The sequence below is a fragment of the Rhinopithecus roxellana genome, chromosome 16, assembly GCF_007565055.1.
Source record: "Rhinopithecus roxellana isolate Shanxi Qingling chromosome 16, ASM756505v1, whole genome shotgun sequence".
Taxonomy (NCBI): Eukaryota; Metazoa; Chordata; class Mammalia; order Primates; family Cercopithecidae; genus Rhinopithecus; species Rhinopithecus roxellana.
Window position 1 is genome coordinate 14,554,313 of NC_044564.1, and position 17,488 is coordinate 14,571,800.

General features: G+C 46.0%; 1 protein-coding gene across 6 annotated transcripts in view; it reads left to right on the forward strand.

Moving 5' to 3' along the window:
* The window catches only part of RAPGEF1 (Rap guanine nucleotide exchange factor 1), a 162,968-nt gene that overhangs the window by 47,621 nt on the left and 97,859 nt on the right, over positions 1-17,488 (forward strand). For 2 of the 6 annotated variants that reach the window (XM_030919857.1, XM_030919860.1), the window contains exon 1: positions 10,709-10,984. The exons of the other annotated variants lie outside the window; for them this stretch is intronic. The gene's annotated coding sequence lies outside the window, so the exon portion shown is untranslated. Of the gene's footprint in view, positions 1-10,708; positions 10,985-17,488 lie in introns of those variants that run through there. 6 annotated transcript variants of the gene reach the window in all.

The window sequence follows — 17,488 nt, forward strand, 5'->3', positions numbered from 1 at the left end:
AACGAACAGGGCTACAATCTAATAACAGGTGTACTATAGTTTTTCTTCTGAAACATAGTTTTTTCCCTACAGTCACCCTCATTTCTACTAAAGATAATCAAAGCAAGGTGAATTTTTTTTTGCAAAATAAGCTTAGTCTCGTCAAATTTGACCTGATTATTTACACAACTCCAGTAACGCTAGTGATTGATCACAAAGTTTGCTTTGCTGGAACTTTGGATAAGAAATCTCAGATTGAACTTTTAAAGGACTCTCAAAGCTAGGAAGCCAAACTGATATTTCCAACTATATTCTGTTATGACAGCAGACTCATATTGAACTTAATGGAAATAACAATATTAACGCAAAGATAAGAAGAGTCACAAATAATTTCCGAATTCTGGAGAGATTAGGTAGGGAGAAAACATAAATATTTAGTTTTTGTTCATAAGAGTAAAACTTTACCAAATTGCTGAAAGCTAATATAAGGAAAAAGGTTTTTTTTTTTAATCTAAGAAATAAAATGCCAGCAATGTGTCAAATTAAAAACCGTAAAACCCACAATTATTATTTATCATTTTATTGCGTTTCATGTCATTAATTTTTGTTCTGCTTGATCTTGGTCAGTAGTTTCACGAGCCCATCAGTTTCTTTATTAGAGTTATGGAAACGTTTACCCAGTCCAATGGTATGATCTTAAAGTTATCAGAGACCTCTTTCCGTGAATCTCCTTGAAAACACAACATTTTAGGATTATAGTTGCTTGCAAAAAGCATTGAGAAAAGCATCAGAATAAAGCTATTAACCGTGGATAACAAGACTTAAAGCGACCATGATTAGAGATCTGATGAGGGTTCATTATAATAATTCCGTTGACAAGGAAATTTGGCTGTTCCTGTGGCATACAGCAAGTTATCATGATAACCAGAATTATGACTGCCAACATATCAGATGATCAGATAAGCCTAATTGGAGTAATGTCTCTTTTTCAAGGTGAGGGACTCGCCCTTGGATGTTTTCTGCTGGCCCAGCTGAGAAACCTCAGAGTGAATGTGAGGTCAGAGAGACTTAATCTAAAATTGATTTTGGGAGGTTTGTCAAAAATATCAACAGGTTTAAAACAATTAAAATAGTATCACAGGTCATTGTGGAAATAATAGTTGTTCATTTAACCAGTGATCATTAAAAGACTTCAGGAGACAAAGTAAGTTACATAGTTGTCAGCAAAAACTTACCTCCTTTAATATTGAGAAGACTCACGTTTCTTAAGTAATCAAAGGCCTAATAAAAGAAAACACAAAGCACAAAAAATTGTCTTGATAAAATGCAAAATCTTTATTTCCTAGGCCAATTATCTAGAAGGAAAGAAAAACCTTTCGCCATTTCTTATTAAGAGTAAATCAATACTCCAAGAAAGCCTTGAGAAAAGCATCAGAATAAAGCAATTAACTGTAGATGACAAGACTTAAAATGACCGTGATTACCTCGTGTTAACAGAGAGAACCAAATTCTTTTTTTTTTTTTTTTTTTTTTTTTTTTGAGACGGAGTCTCGCTCTGTCGCCCAGGCTGGAGTGCAGTGGCCGGATCTCAGCTCACTGCAAGCTCCGCCTCCCAGGTTCACGCCATTCTCCTGCCTCAGCCTCCCGAGTAGCTGAGACTACAGGTGCCCGCCAGGTCGCCCGGCTAGTTTTTTGTATTTTTAGTAGAGACGGGGTTTCACCATGTTAGCCAGGATGGTCTTGATCTCCTGACCTCGTGATCCGCCCGTCTCGGCCTCCCAAAGTGCTGGGATTACAGGCTTGAGCCACCGCGCCCGGCCGAGAGAACCAAATTCTATTTAACATCTTTTTATTTTATTTATTTTTCTGAGACAGAGTCTCGCTTTGTCTCCTAGGCTGGAGTGCAGTGGCACAATCTCGGCTAACTGTAGCCTCCACCTCCCAGGGTCCCACCTCTGCCTTCTGAGTATCTGGGATGACAGGTGTACATCACCACGCCTGACTAATTTTGTATACTTTTTTTGGTAGAGATGAGATTTTGCCATGTTGCCCAGGCTGGTCTCCAAATCCTAGGCTATGGCGATCTGCCCTCCTTGGCTTCCCAAAGTGCTAGGATTACAGATGTTAGCCACCGTGCCTGGCCCATCAGTGCACTTTTGATATTAATGCTCAATTTTTAGAAAAAAAAGTTTTAGAAAAAATTGGATGTTATAATTTCCTTTTAATTTTAGTTTGATCAAACATAAAATTCCTTTCACAAGATTCATCTTCCACAAACCTTTTACCATTTCCTGATCAATTCCATTTGTCCTCTAATGTTCCTCTTTCTCATTTTGGAAGAACCATCACTCTACTGTAGAAAGAAAAAATTACTTTCTTTTTCCCTTAACAAAGTCTTATACTTTATAACTTCCTATTTAAAACGTCTCTTATTTCCCTCACATACAGAGTTATTTCCTTCTAGTTTTAATGGTCATCTATTAATTAGACTTTTTAACTCTTGGTAGCCTTAATTTCTAGTGAAAACTAGGGAGTGAGCAGATTTAAACTGTTTTATATCAGCATTTTGTACATGAGCACCATTTCTTAATGTTTAGGAACATGTGCCCTAGTAATACATTTTTCATGTTTATTAACAGACTCTCAAGGCCTACATGTACTTAATTTATGCCATATAAAAATAAGATGCCAAAATACATATACTTTACATTTATATTCAGATACTAATGTTTCAGTATTTTAACTTATTTAGAAACAACTCAGACATTTCATAACTATTACTTAATTTAACATAACTCGACTTTAAGATTTCAAGTTACTGGCTGGACGCAGTGGCTCACGCCTGTAATCCTAGCACTTTGGGAGGCCGAGGCGGATGGATTGCCTCAGCTCAGGAATTGGAGACCAGCTTGGGCAACACAGTGAAACCCCATCCCTACTAAAATACAAAAAATTAGCCGGGCATGGTGGCAGGCACCTGTAGTCCCAGCTACTCGGAAGACTGAGTCAGGAGAATCGCTTGAACCCAGGAGGCAGAGGTTGCAGTGAGCCGAGGTCGCAGCACTGCACTCCAGCCCAGGCAATAGAGCAAGACTGTGTCTCCAAAAAAAAAAAAAAAGAAAAGAAAAAAAAGATTTTCAAGTTACTGAAAAGGATTTTTGAAACTATGATTTAATTCATCTATAAACCTTTATCCCCTTTACATTGACCTAATTTAGTCATTCTTTTTTTTTTTTTTTTTTTTTTTTTTTGAGACGGAGTCTCGCTCTGTCGCCCAGGCTGGAGTGCAGTGGCCGGATCTCAGCTCACTGCAAGCTCTGCCTCCTAGGTTCACACCATTCTCCTGCCTCAGCCTCCCGAGTAGCTGGGATTACAGGCACCCGCCACCTCGCCCGGCTAGTTTTTTTGTATTTTGTAGTTTTTTGTATTTGTTTGTGGAAGATGAATCTTGTGAAAGGAATGAAACGACGGGGTTTCATCGTTTTAGCCAGGATGGTATCCATCTCCTGACCTCGTGATCCGCCCGTCTCGGCCTCCCAAAGTGCTGGGATTACAAGCTTGAGCCACCGCACCCAGCCGTTGTTCTTAATATATATGCTTAAAATGCTTCTTAAAACTAGTCAGTGAAGGAGTTCAGGAAATGCCATTCGGGAATATGTCGCATTAGTATATTGATCGCTTCCAGCTGCATGTACTTGAAATATAACGAATGCAGGGAGAGGCGTTCTCTGAACTCGTACCTGCCCAAAGACAGATTCTCAGAAGCACTCAGTTGTCATCAGTCCCTCCTCTGCCCCATCATCTTACGTTATTTTATTTTTGTTGACAAACAAGACAGGTATAAAAAAAAATCACAGAATCAAAGAAACAGAAGTTAAACATGATTCTTTTTATTTCAAACTATTAATCTTTCCATTTTCTGTTCCATCACCCTAAGCAGTTGTTAGCTAGGCAGCCCTAAATCTGTCCTTCCAAAAAGATGACTCTTGGATGAAATGAGTTTAAAAACTGACATCTCAGAGGCATAAAATTAAACACTATTATTTGTCAAAAGAAAGAAAGGGGTAAAGTGGGAAGCCCAGTTAAGACACAGTGGTCCAAGGTGAGGCTTATTATTTGTTTTTGTTTTTTTTTTAATTTTTATTTTGAGACGGAGTTTCGTTTCTATGGCCCAGGCTGGAGTGCAGCCTCCACCTCCCAGGTTCAAGTGATTCTTCTGACTCAGCCTCCCGAGTAACTGGGATTACACCATACCTGGCTAAAATTTTGTATTTTTGGTAGAGACAGAATTTTGCCATGTTGGCCAGGCTTGTCTCAAACTCCCGGCTTCAAGTGATCTGCCCACCTTGGCCTCCCAAAGTGTTGGGATGAGAGGCGTGAGCCACCACACCCAGCCACAGGCTTGTTATTTAGATTTGAGTCTTGCTTTCTTCATTGTAATAGTTTCTAGTGATTCAGGGTGCAGACAGGCAGAGCCCTTACAAAATGGAGATTTCCTTTATAGATGTAAATTTCTTACAAAGTTTCAGAGTAGCCAGCTGAATGCCAGAAATGTAGGCCCCTGTACATTTTCTTTAGCAGTATAAAGTGAGTCAAGGATGCCACCAGGTTTCTGGCTTATGTTAATGGGTAGTTAACATCCACTGGGAGAAGAAACACAGGACACTTGCTGACACTGGTTTATGTATAAACAGTGAATTGTGGTTCTTTTAGGGCTTTTTCCATTTTTATTCACCACCAGAGTTTAAACCATTGACTGGAGGTGTTCACAGACTCGGAATCATTGACTTCAGTTCTTCCCAAAGTTCTTAGCTTGTGGGATTTGGGGGCTTTTAAAGGGAGTGACCTGGGGTGACAATTCTCTACCTTGAGAGATCTCCCTTTCGTCTGGCACGGTGTCTCCAGCGCATCTCCTCTAAGCACCTCTGCCCAGGCAGGTAACTGTGCATGAACTAACCTTGGAAAAGTCAAGAGACCTGGCTGTGGCTCATTTTTCTTTCTTTTCTTGGGTACTTGGGCTCCTAATGCAAATGCTTCTCATTCAGAGGTTCCAGGGAGCCTCCATCCATGAGCGACTCCCATGATTTATGGAAGAACTGCTGTGTATCTTCACGTGGGTAACGCGCTTGTTCCACACAGCCTGCACTGTTTCGTTATTAAACTCTTGGGACCCATGTGATAGTGGAGTATCAAGATTGACAGGTTAATTTCCCATTTATATAGAAAAGTGTATGAAAATTGATTTTTTTAAGGCATGGGGGTGGAGGATCCTGGGATGTGTGGCATGGAGGGAGAGAAGATTAAGCATTTAGTGTTTGTCAGCTACATTTAAACTTGTCCTGCTTAGCACCAACCTAGGAACTGCTCTGAGTTCTAAAGGAATCACAGGAGGCTGGCTGTACAAGTGGCTGCGTTGCCTCCATGCATTTCCTTTGCTTCTTTCCATTAAAAGCCAAGGACCACCTTACTCTTGGCATTTTAAAAAATGAAATCTGAGGAAAACATGCTCAGTTGAGAACAGACTTTTGGGGAGGAGTGAATGGGATTTCTATGCAAGGCCGGGTATGGTGGCTCAGCCTGTAATCCCAGCACTTTGGGAGGCCGAGGCAGGCAGATCACTTGAGGCCAGGAGTTTGAGACCAACCTGGCCAAGATGGTGAAACCCCGCCTCTACTAAAAATACAGAAAAAATTAGCCAGTGGTGGTGGCACACACTTGTAGTCCCAGCTACTTGGGAGACTGAGGCAGGAGATTTGCTTGAACCTGGAAAGTGGAGGTTGCAGTGAGCTGAGATCATGCCACTGCATTCAAGCCTGGGGGACAGGGCAAGACTCTATCTCAAAAAAAAGAAAAAAGAAAAAGAAACTGTATGCAAGTTACTTGATTGGCCACTCAGAAAGCTTACTGATTGATTATGAATTGAGTCTGTTGTCCAGGCTTGCATTCTCAAATTTTCCAGTATTGTCAAGAAGCCAGAGGCTGGTATTAATTTAACATAACATTTGACTTAACAGATCCTATTGGTAATTTTATTTTATTATCTTTGCATGGTTTTGAACCTCAACACCTCAGCAGTCAACTTATTTTACATGTTCCATTTCATCAGAACTCCATCATAGTTCAACTAAATCATTAGAGTATGATGATGTAGTTAGATTTAAGTACTCTGAATGTAAAACACGGGCTGAGAAAACATACACTGAAACCCGCTTTCTTCATCAGCAGATGTTAATGAGGACTATCTAAGTCTCTGGTACTGTGCTAGGCACTGAGCAAAAGAGAGGCTTTGCCTGCCTTTTCCAGGAGGCATCCTCTCACTGCCGGGTGGAAAACAAAGGCGGTAGATGTAACCTACAGTACAGGGAGGTGAATGCTGTGCAGAAAGCTGTGACCTCATTACCCAGTCTAGGAGGTCAAGGAAGCTCTGTGGGAGAAAATAATTATTCAAACAGGAGGGAACCCAGCATCTTGTGGACGGCCTGGATGGTGACTGTGTTGATTTCAGGCCGATTGGGCAGCTCCTTGTATGGCTGCCCAGTTGTGTCGTGGAGCTGCATTCCATACAGTCGGGGGTTGGGTCTGAAAAGTCCACGCAGCACCAGTTGCCCATAGTCATAATCAAACAGAGAATCCTTGTCGGAGACCCACAAAGCCGGTTGTCTTCAGCGTCGGAACAGAATGCTGTTTCTTAAAAGCGGGGATGGCAAATGGGCCAAATCCAGTTGGCTGTCTGTTTTTGTAAATAAAGTTTTGTTGGAATGCAGCCATACCCATTTAGTTACGTATTGTTGGTGCTGCTTTCTCACCAAAATGGCAGTTGAATATTTGCAGCAGATTGTATGGCCCACGAAGTCCAGTGTCTTGTATGTTGCCCTTCAGGGAAAGTTTGCTGCCCTCTGCTTTGGAGCAAATGAAGGAATTTGTTTTATATTTGGGCACTATGTTGTAAAAAGAAAATCGTTGCCTTTCAACACCAGAATCGTAGCAGCGAGGTGAGATGTTCACACCCCAGAACACATGAAGGAACTGAGGAAGCCGCCACCTCACCTCTCCATCTGATGCTCATCTGGGATCATATGTGCTCTGACTCAGTCGGAGAGTGATTTGCCTAAAATGTGTTTCCTTCCTCCTTTCCCTGCCCTCTCTGTCTGTCTCTCTGTCTATCCAAATGCATGTAGCTAAATTCGCCTGAGTTTTCTCCATACTCCATTGTATGCCCTTCCCCCTCCTTCAGTTGCAGTGGACAGACTGATGAGAAAAGAGCAGAACCAGGTTTAATAATGTGGATGAGGCACTTCTGCCGACAGAAAGCTAAAATGATGTCTAGTGATTCAGTAGCAAAACGTGGTAAGAGAATGAGTTGTCATTGTGACACACAGTTAAGCATATTGAACCCCAATATAACTGTAACTCCCTACACTGGATTCACATTGGAACTGACTGTGCAGTCTCAAGAAGATATGCCCTTATAAATGAGCACTGTTAATCAGAATTTGGGGATGGGAGTTAGTTTTAGTTGCGTTTAGTTATAAATGTGGTTTGATTTTACAGTTGTAAAGGAGCTGGATGCATATGGCAGAGAGACTTTAAGGTGACCCCTAAGATTCTTGCGTCCTGGAGTTGACACCATTGTCTCCCCTAGAGTTGGATGTGGTCTGTGACTCGCTTCCCGCTTCTAACTCCTCTTGCCAGCTGACTCCCTCTGGGGCCCTTCGTCCTGGCTCGCTTTGAGGAAGAGGCCCCTGTGGCAGGGAGCTGAAGGTGGCTTCTGCCTACATCCAGCAAGCAGGGGACCTCAGTCCTACAGCTGCAAGGAAATCAGTTTTTCTGCCCACACCCCAAGTGGACAGCTTGAATGAAGACCCTTCCCTGGCAGAGTCCCTGCTGTGCAGTACCCTCATTGCAGCCTTGCAGGGACCCAGCTAAACTGTGCATGAACCCGGACCCCTGACCCACAAAAGCTAGGAGAGGATAAATGTGTATTGGAAGCCACTGAGTTTGTGTGCTTCGTTATGCGGCGATACGAAACGTTTCAGGACTTACACAAGTTGTTACTGGTACTTATTTAATGTTACAAAAATCCGAGCCAAGTCAGATCACTTTAGGACAGGAACATCTGAATCACAGCCTTGGTGAGCTTCTAATCCACTGTTCCCTTTTTCTTCCCATGAGGCAAAGCCGAAAATGGCTCCTGAGGTCCTTTTTGTAGCACTGACAGGTTTCCTTGGTCATAGTGGAAGAGGGGGCATCCCACATCATTTGGCCCAGTGTTCTTTTACAGAAGGACACATGGAGGACAGGGGCTGGTCCCTTGGGCTTGTCTTCCCTGAAGTCAGCTGCAGCTTCCAAGGAGGTAGCATCTTGAGACATTTATAATCTATCTGACCCCACCCCTCCTCCCGCTTGTCAATAATGAGTTCCCCGCTGGGATTTCCTCGCGTGCATTTCCAGCACCCTGGGGCCATATTTGTCCTAGGATTCTCCTCCTCATTTACCCCAACCCCCAGTCACTGCTACCTCTTAGCCTTTGCTTCTCCGGGCTGAGGAATTCCTGCATTTTTTATCTGTCCTGCTCCTGCTGGCCTGTTTTGTCTAGCTACTGCCCTTCTAAACCGTATCCAGTTTCACTCATAAAAACAAAGCAGGGGGAGATGGTTAAACCAAACCCTCCGGCCTCCCCTGTGCAGTCCTGGCTCCCATTTGATTGTTGGTTCTCTGAAGAGAGGTGCTCTGAGGAGGAAGAGGGCTGCCTGTGCCCCTGGCACACCCCATCATGGAGGCTGGCCTCCTGGTGTGTTGTTTGATTAGGTATCCTTTTGCACCCCTGAGGTCCTGCTAATACCTGCAGTACTCACAGTCCCTGTAGGCATGGGTGTGTGTCATCCCTTAGTCATCAGCACTTAACCGCTCTGAGCTGCAAACATTGGGCCTCAGAGCTCAGTGTCGATGTGACCACCATCTCACTTCTGCCAGAAATAGATGGGGAAGAACATATTTCTGTTAAGTTCTTGAGAGTAGTGTATTAAGTTAGAGCTCCTGAAAACAGTACACTGGCTTATACCAGTGGTTTAGATTCTCTAAGAAATATGTATTGATATGAAGTTATCAGACTATTGATTTTTGTGTAAATATTAAATCGTTATTTGAAGAACATCCTAGATCTTGTAAAAGCAAAGTTGAAGACCAGATTCCAAGTTACTTTACATTCTTCTTGAAATTCCCTCTAGAATGTGCTAGGAAAAGTCCCTCTTCTGTTGAGTTTATTTTTTTTTTTAATGGACAAAACCCATCTTATTTACCTTTTTACCTTTGCCACTAGGAAACTTAGAGCCAAATGAATACAACTCAGTTGCAGTAAATCTTGAGTTCTAAGCTTCTGACTCTGTTTGCTTTTAAAGTGTCTCATTTGCTGCTTGCTTAGTGTTGCCTAAATAAATACCTACCATTAGGGGAGGAATTGCTTTGTAACTTTGCACATTAGCCCTGTGGTTTGCATTGACCTCGATTCTAAGCAGAAACAGCTGTGAGTATGTTATATTAATTATTAGGTGAGTTGTTTTAACTAGTGCAGACAGGAGCTTGTTGACCTGTGCTCTGGGTAAGAACTCTGATTTCTGCTTCTACTCAAAAGGGTCAAATCCCATGATATAGTTTTGACTTAGGAGAATTTAGTTCTGGCCTGGAGTGAATCTTTGTGGGATTGATGCAGACCAAGACTCTTGTTAACGCCGAGCTCTGCAGCAGCTGGCCGCTTGTTTGTCTTCTGAGCCTGTTTCATTTGCCTTCCCTGGTCTGCTTGAGCAGAGGAGAGAGGAAGAAAAGCTGTTGGCAGATGTTTTTAGCAAGACCCTTAAGCGTAAGGGAGGAAGCTAATTTTAGTCCTGTTTTTCATGTTGTGGTGGTTTGGTTGCCTCCTTCCTCTTAGGGTAGAGCATTTTAACTTTTGTTTTTGCTTTTGCATTTCCTGTGTGTATGTCCTGAAGCAAAATGGACTGCTAAAAATGTCACTTGGTGTTTGTTATTTTGTGCCTAGAATAACATTCAAGACCCGTGAGCGCTGTGAGTCACGAAAATAGTTTTAGGAGAAAGGAATGTTGTCTGTGTTACTCTTTTCTATATTTCGTTCTAGAAGTTTTCCAGGTGATTTTCTGTGCTTATGTTAATTGGACATCCATAATCTCTTTCTTTCATCAACAGCAACACAGTAACATTGTATTTGTTAGCACATTGCATATCTACTTGAATGCAGAGCTCTTTAATTTTAAAAGTACAATAAGTTTTGGGAGAAGATCATGGCTAAAGAGGCAAGTTGCTGGAAAATACAGTTGTGCTGCTTACTCAGTAAACAACCAGCCAGCAAGCTGCGTGCACGTTCATTGTGATGACAGCTTAAACACAAAGCAGACGTGAGTGTGTTCCCCTGGTGTCCCCAGTTCCTAGCACATAGTAGAAACTTTGTAAATATTTGTTGGGTAAATGAAGTCAGTAGCACTACAGGTAGGAGACCGTAAGGAAGGATGGTTTCTAAAACAATAAAAAGGGCCATCAGCTAGGCCAGTGGTCTTCCAACTTAGTGTGTATCAGAATCACCTGGAGAGCTTGTGAAACCAGATTGCTGGGCCTACCCCCAGAGTGTCTGCTTCTGTAGGTGTGGCCTGGGGCCCAAGAATTTGCATTTCTAAGAAGTCTCTTGGTGAGGCTGCGGTCATTGTCGGTTCAGGACCACACTTAGAGAACCGCTGACTAGGCTAATAGCTGTGGGTGAGAAAAGAGGCTTGGAGAAATTGTGTGTTGCCTAATTAACAAAACCAATTAGTAGCTGAACCAACACAGAAGGCCAGGTTTGTCCTCTCACTTCCTAACTTGAGGACAGAGAAATGTATTCTGATGTCCCTAACTGGCAGTCTGCTATGGTAGTGACCACATGCCCCAGTTTCTTTCTTGGGATTTCATCCCAGCCTGACAACCTTGGGACAGAACAAGAGGACAGGCGGTGTCGTTCCAGGTATGTGTCAGCTGCACCAACCACTCTTTGTGGCATCTGCTGCCCATCAAAGGAAGTGGTTGGGCTTGGAGCCAAGTTAAGTTTTCTCATCGTTTGGCAGTTGTGTCCCCAGATTTTCTTGCCCATCTTGGAGATCTTAGCCCAGCTGGGGTGCTTGGGGTTCAGCTGCCTTGAAGGGGAGTCAGTCCCCCACACAGGTGATTCCCAATACCATGGTGGGCACTGAGATTGGGGTGAGGGGAGCACATTTGAGGAACCCTTCACTTCCTCACAGCCCTTGCCCCTTTCCTCAGGGTGCGCTGCCCCCAGCGGCTGCCCATGCCCACCTCAGAAGCTGGTCAGTTGGGGCAGAAGGAGGTTATTGTGGCTGCCTCCTGTCCGTGGTTTTCTTTTACATCCTTTCCATTACACTGTTGGTGCCCACCTCCCCATTCTAAAAGACATGGCCAGTGGCTCCCCTTAAGGAAGGCACTTTATTGTCGTGATTAAGACTGTGAGGCCAGCCTATAATCCCAGCGTTTTGGGAGGCCAAGGTGGAAGGAGCCCTTGAGCCCAGGAGTTCGAAGCTGTAGTGAGCTGCAGCCATGCCACTGCACTCCAGCCTGGGCCACAGAGTGAGATTAAAAAAAAAAAAGACTGTGAATTTGTTGTCAAACTGAGCAGTCCGAGTTCAGGCTGTTTCCCAATCATGCTGTGACTTTGCACCTAGTTCTTTTCTCTGAGCTTTAGTTTCTTCATCTGCAAAATGGCAGTTAATGTCTGCCTGTCAGGGCTGGCATATAGTAAGTGCTCAGTAAGTTACAGGCTATCTTTTGAGGAGCAAGAGGTAGACTAGGTCCTGCCTAACCCTTGCCTTAAATTCCTCTTCTCTACCTTCATTCCTCAGGGGCTTTCCTGGTACAGGGGCAGGATAATGGTGTGTGCTTACTATGGATTTTGCATTGTGGCAGTTTGCTGCAAGACAAGGTTGGGGGCATTCATTTTTATCTAAACATCAGGACCACCAGTACATTGGTAATTCATCTCTTAGTGGAAGGTGGCTTGTGGGTGTTTAGCTTCTCAGCCTGTTGGGGACCATTTTTAGATTTCTGAATTAATCCTTTCTCATGGCTGGAGAAGAAAAACATCGTGAACCCTGTGGATGGCGTGTCCCAGCACCCGCAGGAAGCTGCCGGGCTCCTTACTCCCGCAGAGCCCTCCTCTGCAGCCTCGCCCAGCCCCTGGCTCTCGCCCTCCCTGAGTCAGGTCTCCTGTTCAGCTGACCCTGCTGGGCTGGGGCCTTCCAGACATGCTCACCCTCTGCTGGGAGCATTTTCCCCTCGGTCCATACCTCATCCCCACCAGAAATACCGTGCAAATCCAGCCAAGTGCAGCAAATCTCACCAGCTTCTGCTTAAGCCAGTTTCCTCCTGGTGGTAAGCATAGTTACCACCACCCCCCCACCACCGTCTGTGGAAAGGGCGGTGACGCTTGCCTTCTCTCCGCTCTCTCCCTCCCAGCTGCTCCTCCACAACCCCCCAGTGTCCCTGCACATCCCAGGAGTCTGCTTCCGGGGAACCGGACCAAGGTTTAAGCGTTCACCTTGTGGGGGAGGCCACCCCCACCCCTCTCTCCAGACTTGGTTAGGGGTCTTTGGCCTCACTTGTGTAGCACTTGTCCCCCGACCACAGTAGTGATGCTTCAGGTCTGCCCTCCCTGCGCCTCCACAGGGTTTCTTGTTCTCTGAGGAGTAGGGGACAGGACAGAGGCTTTTCCTCAGCAGGCAGCCAGCTCAGATTGGACTTTCCTTCTAGGGATCCCTCTGCAGATTGGGAAGGCCGTCTGAACTGGAGCAGGTGGGCTGTGCCAGGGAGGCCATCACCAGACTGGACTCTACCCGGCGGTTCCCACCCCCACGTGCCCACCAGGCCCAAGCAGTCAGAGCTCCAGCCCTAGCTGCCCGAAACGATGCAGGGGAACAGTTTTCTCCTGAGCCAAGTGTGGAGACCTAGATTTCCTTGCACCTGAGGGAGAGGGACCACAGTGGTGGCTTCTCACGCCTTGGGGAACTGGACCAGGGCCCGTTCATAACACAGAGGTCTGAGCTCCTTTTCAAGTCAGGCTGACTGCTTTGGGTAAGAGGGCAGAATTTTAAAGCAAAATCATGCCCTGCAAGCCGCCTATTTCAGCATTTTCAGACTGGTCTTTACGTAGTTGTTTCATTGCCCTCGGAAAGGAATGTTGAAAGCGGCAAGCCCCATTTGAAGCACCCCGGATTTTAACCAAGCTTCAGGACACATAGTTCTGTGCTAATATTTTTGTTTTGATGAAAAATTTAAAAACACTGCTCTCAACCCCCACCACAAAGAATACGAAAATATTATTATAAAGAAACTAGATATATCCCAATCCCTGCTCTCCGGTGGTGCTTCAGTTTGTAAAGCAAAAGTTAGAACCAAAAATGCTTTCAAAGTTGGCTTCGAACAATGTGCATAACTCTCTGCCCCCATAATTCTGCTTTTTACAGAGTTTAGAGACCCGTTTATAGATTCAGTCCACGGATGGTTATGCATTTGTGAACATGTCTACTAGCTCTCCGAGTTCCACATTTCTGTTATCAAGGGACCCTTAGATCTGAGGACACGGGGACTGGCAGACACCAGCTGCAGAATGGAACTGTCTTTTAGGAAACAGAGGCCATGATGAGTACATGACGGGCCCTGTCTACCTGGCGGAAAATGAAGCGGCCTGTTTTTCTTCATGGTCACTTGGTGGCTCTTGGCAATTTCTGACTCAACACCATTGGACTTTCTGCTGGCCCCTCCTTTGCTCTCTGTTGGCCGGGGGAGGGGCTTTTGTAGCCCGGCACAGATGGAGTTGATAGGAACGTCCAGCTTTCTATCCATCTGCAGAGGACCTGTGCTTTGGGTCACAAGGTCCTCAGCAAATTCCTTTCCCTTCTAATTGATTTACAATTGATTCCAATTGGTTTAGTTGTTTAGCAAATTCTAAGTTCATCTTTTTTTTTTTTTTTTTTTTTTTTTGAGGCAGAGTCTCGCTCTGTCGCCCAGGCTGGAGTGCAGTGGCGCAATCTCGGCTCACTGCAAGCTCCGCCTCCCGGGTTCACGCCATTCTCCTGCCTCAGCCTCCCGAGTAGCTGGGACTACAGGCGCCCACCACCTCGCCCGGCTAGTTTTTTGTATTTTTTTTAGTAGAGACGGGGTTTCACCGTGTTAGCCAGGATGGTCTCGATCTCCCGACCTCGTGATCCGCCCCTCTCGGCCTCCCAAAGTGCTGGGATTACAGGCTTGAGCCACCGCGCCCGGCCTAAGTTCATCTTATATGTAAAAGGTGGTTATCATCTTAGAATGTGTTCAAAGAACTTTAAAGATCCTGCTTTCCACTCAGGACACAGTTCATCTACAGGGCAGGGTCAGCAGTGGAGTTGGGACCCCAACCTCTAGCTTTTGGGCCTGCTCCTAGCAGGCCAAGTGGCATGGTGGCTTTTCACCCAGCCCTGATTTGGGACACACTGATGTTTCAGCCCCTCCCTCTTAGGAATTCTGATTTGAAAATCGTTGTATCGGCCGGGCGCGGTGGCTCAAGCCTGTAATCCCAGCACTTTGGGAGGCCGAGACGGGCGGATCGCGAGGTCAGGAGATCGAGACCATCCTGGCTAACACGGTGAAACCCCGTCTCTACTAAAAATACAAAAAACTAGCCGGGTGAGGTGGCGGGCGCCTGTAGTCCCAGCTACTCGGGAGGCTGAGGCAGGAGAATGGCGTGAACCCGGGAGGCGGAGCTTGCAGTGAGCTGAGATCCGGCCACTGCACTCCAGCCTGGGCGACAGAGCAAGACTCCCTCTCAAAAAAAAAAAAAGAAAATCGTTGTATCTACTCTGTATTCCTATGAAAGAGACAAAAAGATTTGTTCAGATTTGCCTTCTTCTGATTGCAAATAGGAACATGTATGGTTTTTTTGGGTGCACTTTTTCAGAAGATGCCAGGTCATTCTGACCCACCTCCCTCCTCTCCTGAGAATCACCAACTTAGAGCAGTTATTTGAGGGCAAAAAGCACATATTTTCCCAGCACAAAGTAGGTGCTAAACAAAGTCTGCAGCCAAATATAAACAAGCCCGGAAGCAGAAGGAAGAGCAGGGCTCAGTGGTGGCTTTGGCCCCCTGGTTCTTATGTCTGCCACTCCACACACACGGTAGGGCTTAGGAGATATTGGCTGACTGGTGCTCTGAGCCTTTTACCAGAAGAACCTGATTCAGCTACATTTCCTTGGTAGGGGTGACGGCTTAGTTGGACTTTGGTGGCTGGAACTGGTGGTTGATTTGCTTTAATGCGACCCCCAGAACAAATGCCAGAGAAAAGGCAAGTAGGCAAGGCAAAAAAACTTTATTTACAAGCCAATGTGAAGGAGGGAGCGAGGTTCACCAGTCTCCAGCGGTGGAGGCCGACGAAGTTGCTCCAGCGTTCTCGGGCGAGGTTCCTAGGTCCGCACAGGAGGAGCAGGGGCCAGGGAAGTTCGCACCGCGCGCCCGCCGGGAGCGGCTTTTATGTCCTGGGCCCGGGAGTGGGCGGGCAGTGGGCGGGACATAGGCGGGTCGGGGGCGGGGCGGTAGGCGTGGCTAGGCGGGTTCCGGTTCTTCTCCGTCGGAGGTTGGGTTGCGCCTGCGCAGTACCCATGTTTTTCCCGGGCGTGGGAAAGTTGATGGTGAAGAACCCGGAACTGCGCCATCTTGCCTCCGTTCGTCCAACCAGTGGTCACCCCCTCTTCCCGTACACGGGCCTTTTCCAGGTTCAGCATTTACAGACTTGTTTCCCAACCAGGAGGGGCTTATCCTGAGGCATGTTCTGATCTGAGATGAGATTAGAACTTTCCCTGCCGTCAAAGTCAAAGGGTCCCATCTGCCTGTCACTTCCCATGTGGCTCTGCTGGGCTTGCCATCAGCCCCTCCCTGTCCTTGGCCCAAGATGTGGAAAATCTTAATAGCTCAACCAGTTCCCTCAGACCTTTGTCTTCTGAAACAGTGCTTCTAACACTCCAGCACTGCAGGGCCACCTGGGGGACTTGTTGAAACCCAGTGTCCTGGTCCCTTCCCAGGGACCCCAGGGAATCTGATGGCCCAGAGATCCCAGTTCATCAGATTCATTAGATTTGGGCCAGGGCTAAAGAGCTGACATCCGGACCCCCTCACCTGTGACGCTGATGCTCTCATCTGATGCCCAGCCCCTTCTCTTCTCAGCTGAACAAAGGATGAGGACACAATGTTGCCTTAGATTGATTCATTGAAATCGCAAGTAGTGAAAAAGTAAAATAGAATTTAAATCTTTAGATTTTTGACATATTTTGTGTACTTGGTTGTAATATAAAATACGTTTCTTACCGGGTCAGAAAGGTTATTAACCTCTGCCTTAGCTGCTACTCCCTCTCTGAAATGCCCACCTGTGCCTTTGCACCTGTGCATGGTCCTTAGTTCCAGGCTCAGGAGGGGAAGCCAACTAGTGTCTTGGCAACTTTTGGCTAAGGGCTAGGTTTGCGGTCTTGACCACCGTACATGACCCCTAACCTACAGCAGCACCTGTTGGCCCAATGAGGTGGTTTCTCCACCCCACACTCCAGGGAGAAGGGTCTTCAAGTGTTTCAAGTTGATTGTGATTGAAGTAAGTTTCATGAAACGATATTAGCCTTAATACATGCATGGCCTCCGAGATTTTCTGTTTCATGTTTTCATCTATCACATTGATTTTGGGAAGTGCTAAATGGGTTGTGCATAGTAAGCATCAGCATTGGAGTAATCCACAAATCCACCCCTCAAGTGGCCAGGACCAGTTCCCACAACTCTGCAGGGCACCTGTTCTCCCCCATCTCAACTGCCCTGCACTTACCACAGCCAGATCCTTCGCCATCTGCCAGTCTCGGTTCTAGGGCCTCCGTTCATGGACTTTTCCTGAATCTCTCACAAAGTGACCCCATATGTCCCCAGCATTTGACTCACCCCACAGTGTGCCATAGCCCTGGGTTGGTGGCTTGACTTCCTTGTCATCTTATAGACCACCTGAGTGCAGACCACCTGCGTTCCTGTGTCCCCGGAACCCCGCTTTGTCTGGCTGGTTGGAAGCTCTCAGCCACATTGCAACCCCAGCCTTGCGGGCGGGCCCGGAACTGGGACTTGGTTTTTAACTTTGTTTCAACAGGAAAGTGTGTTCTGATTCCAGCAACTGAGTTGGAGAAAACAGATCTCTGCTTTGTCTCTCCGCCGTGTGGCCCATGCCCTCTCCCTGGCGGGCTGAGATGTAGGCCTTCAGACAGACGGCAGGAGACTGCCTCCTGTGGAGGATTTGGGCCTTTAAAATAGAACTTCAGCTCCAGGAGACTTAAAGGCTACAGCTGCTGAGGGAGAGCAGTGAAAAATGAGATTCCCTCTTGAAAAACGATCAGTTTCCTGCTCTGAGGACTCTAGAATAAAGCAACTGAGTTTTTGAAGTTGGGTTGGCCCTGGTTTTTCCTAAGGG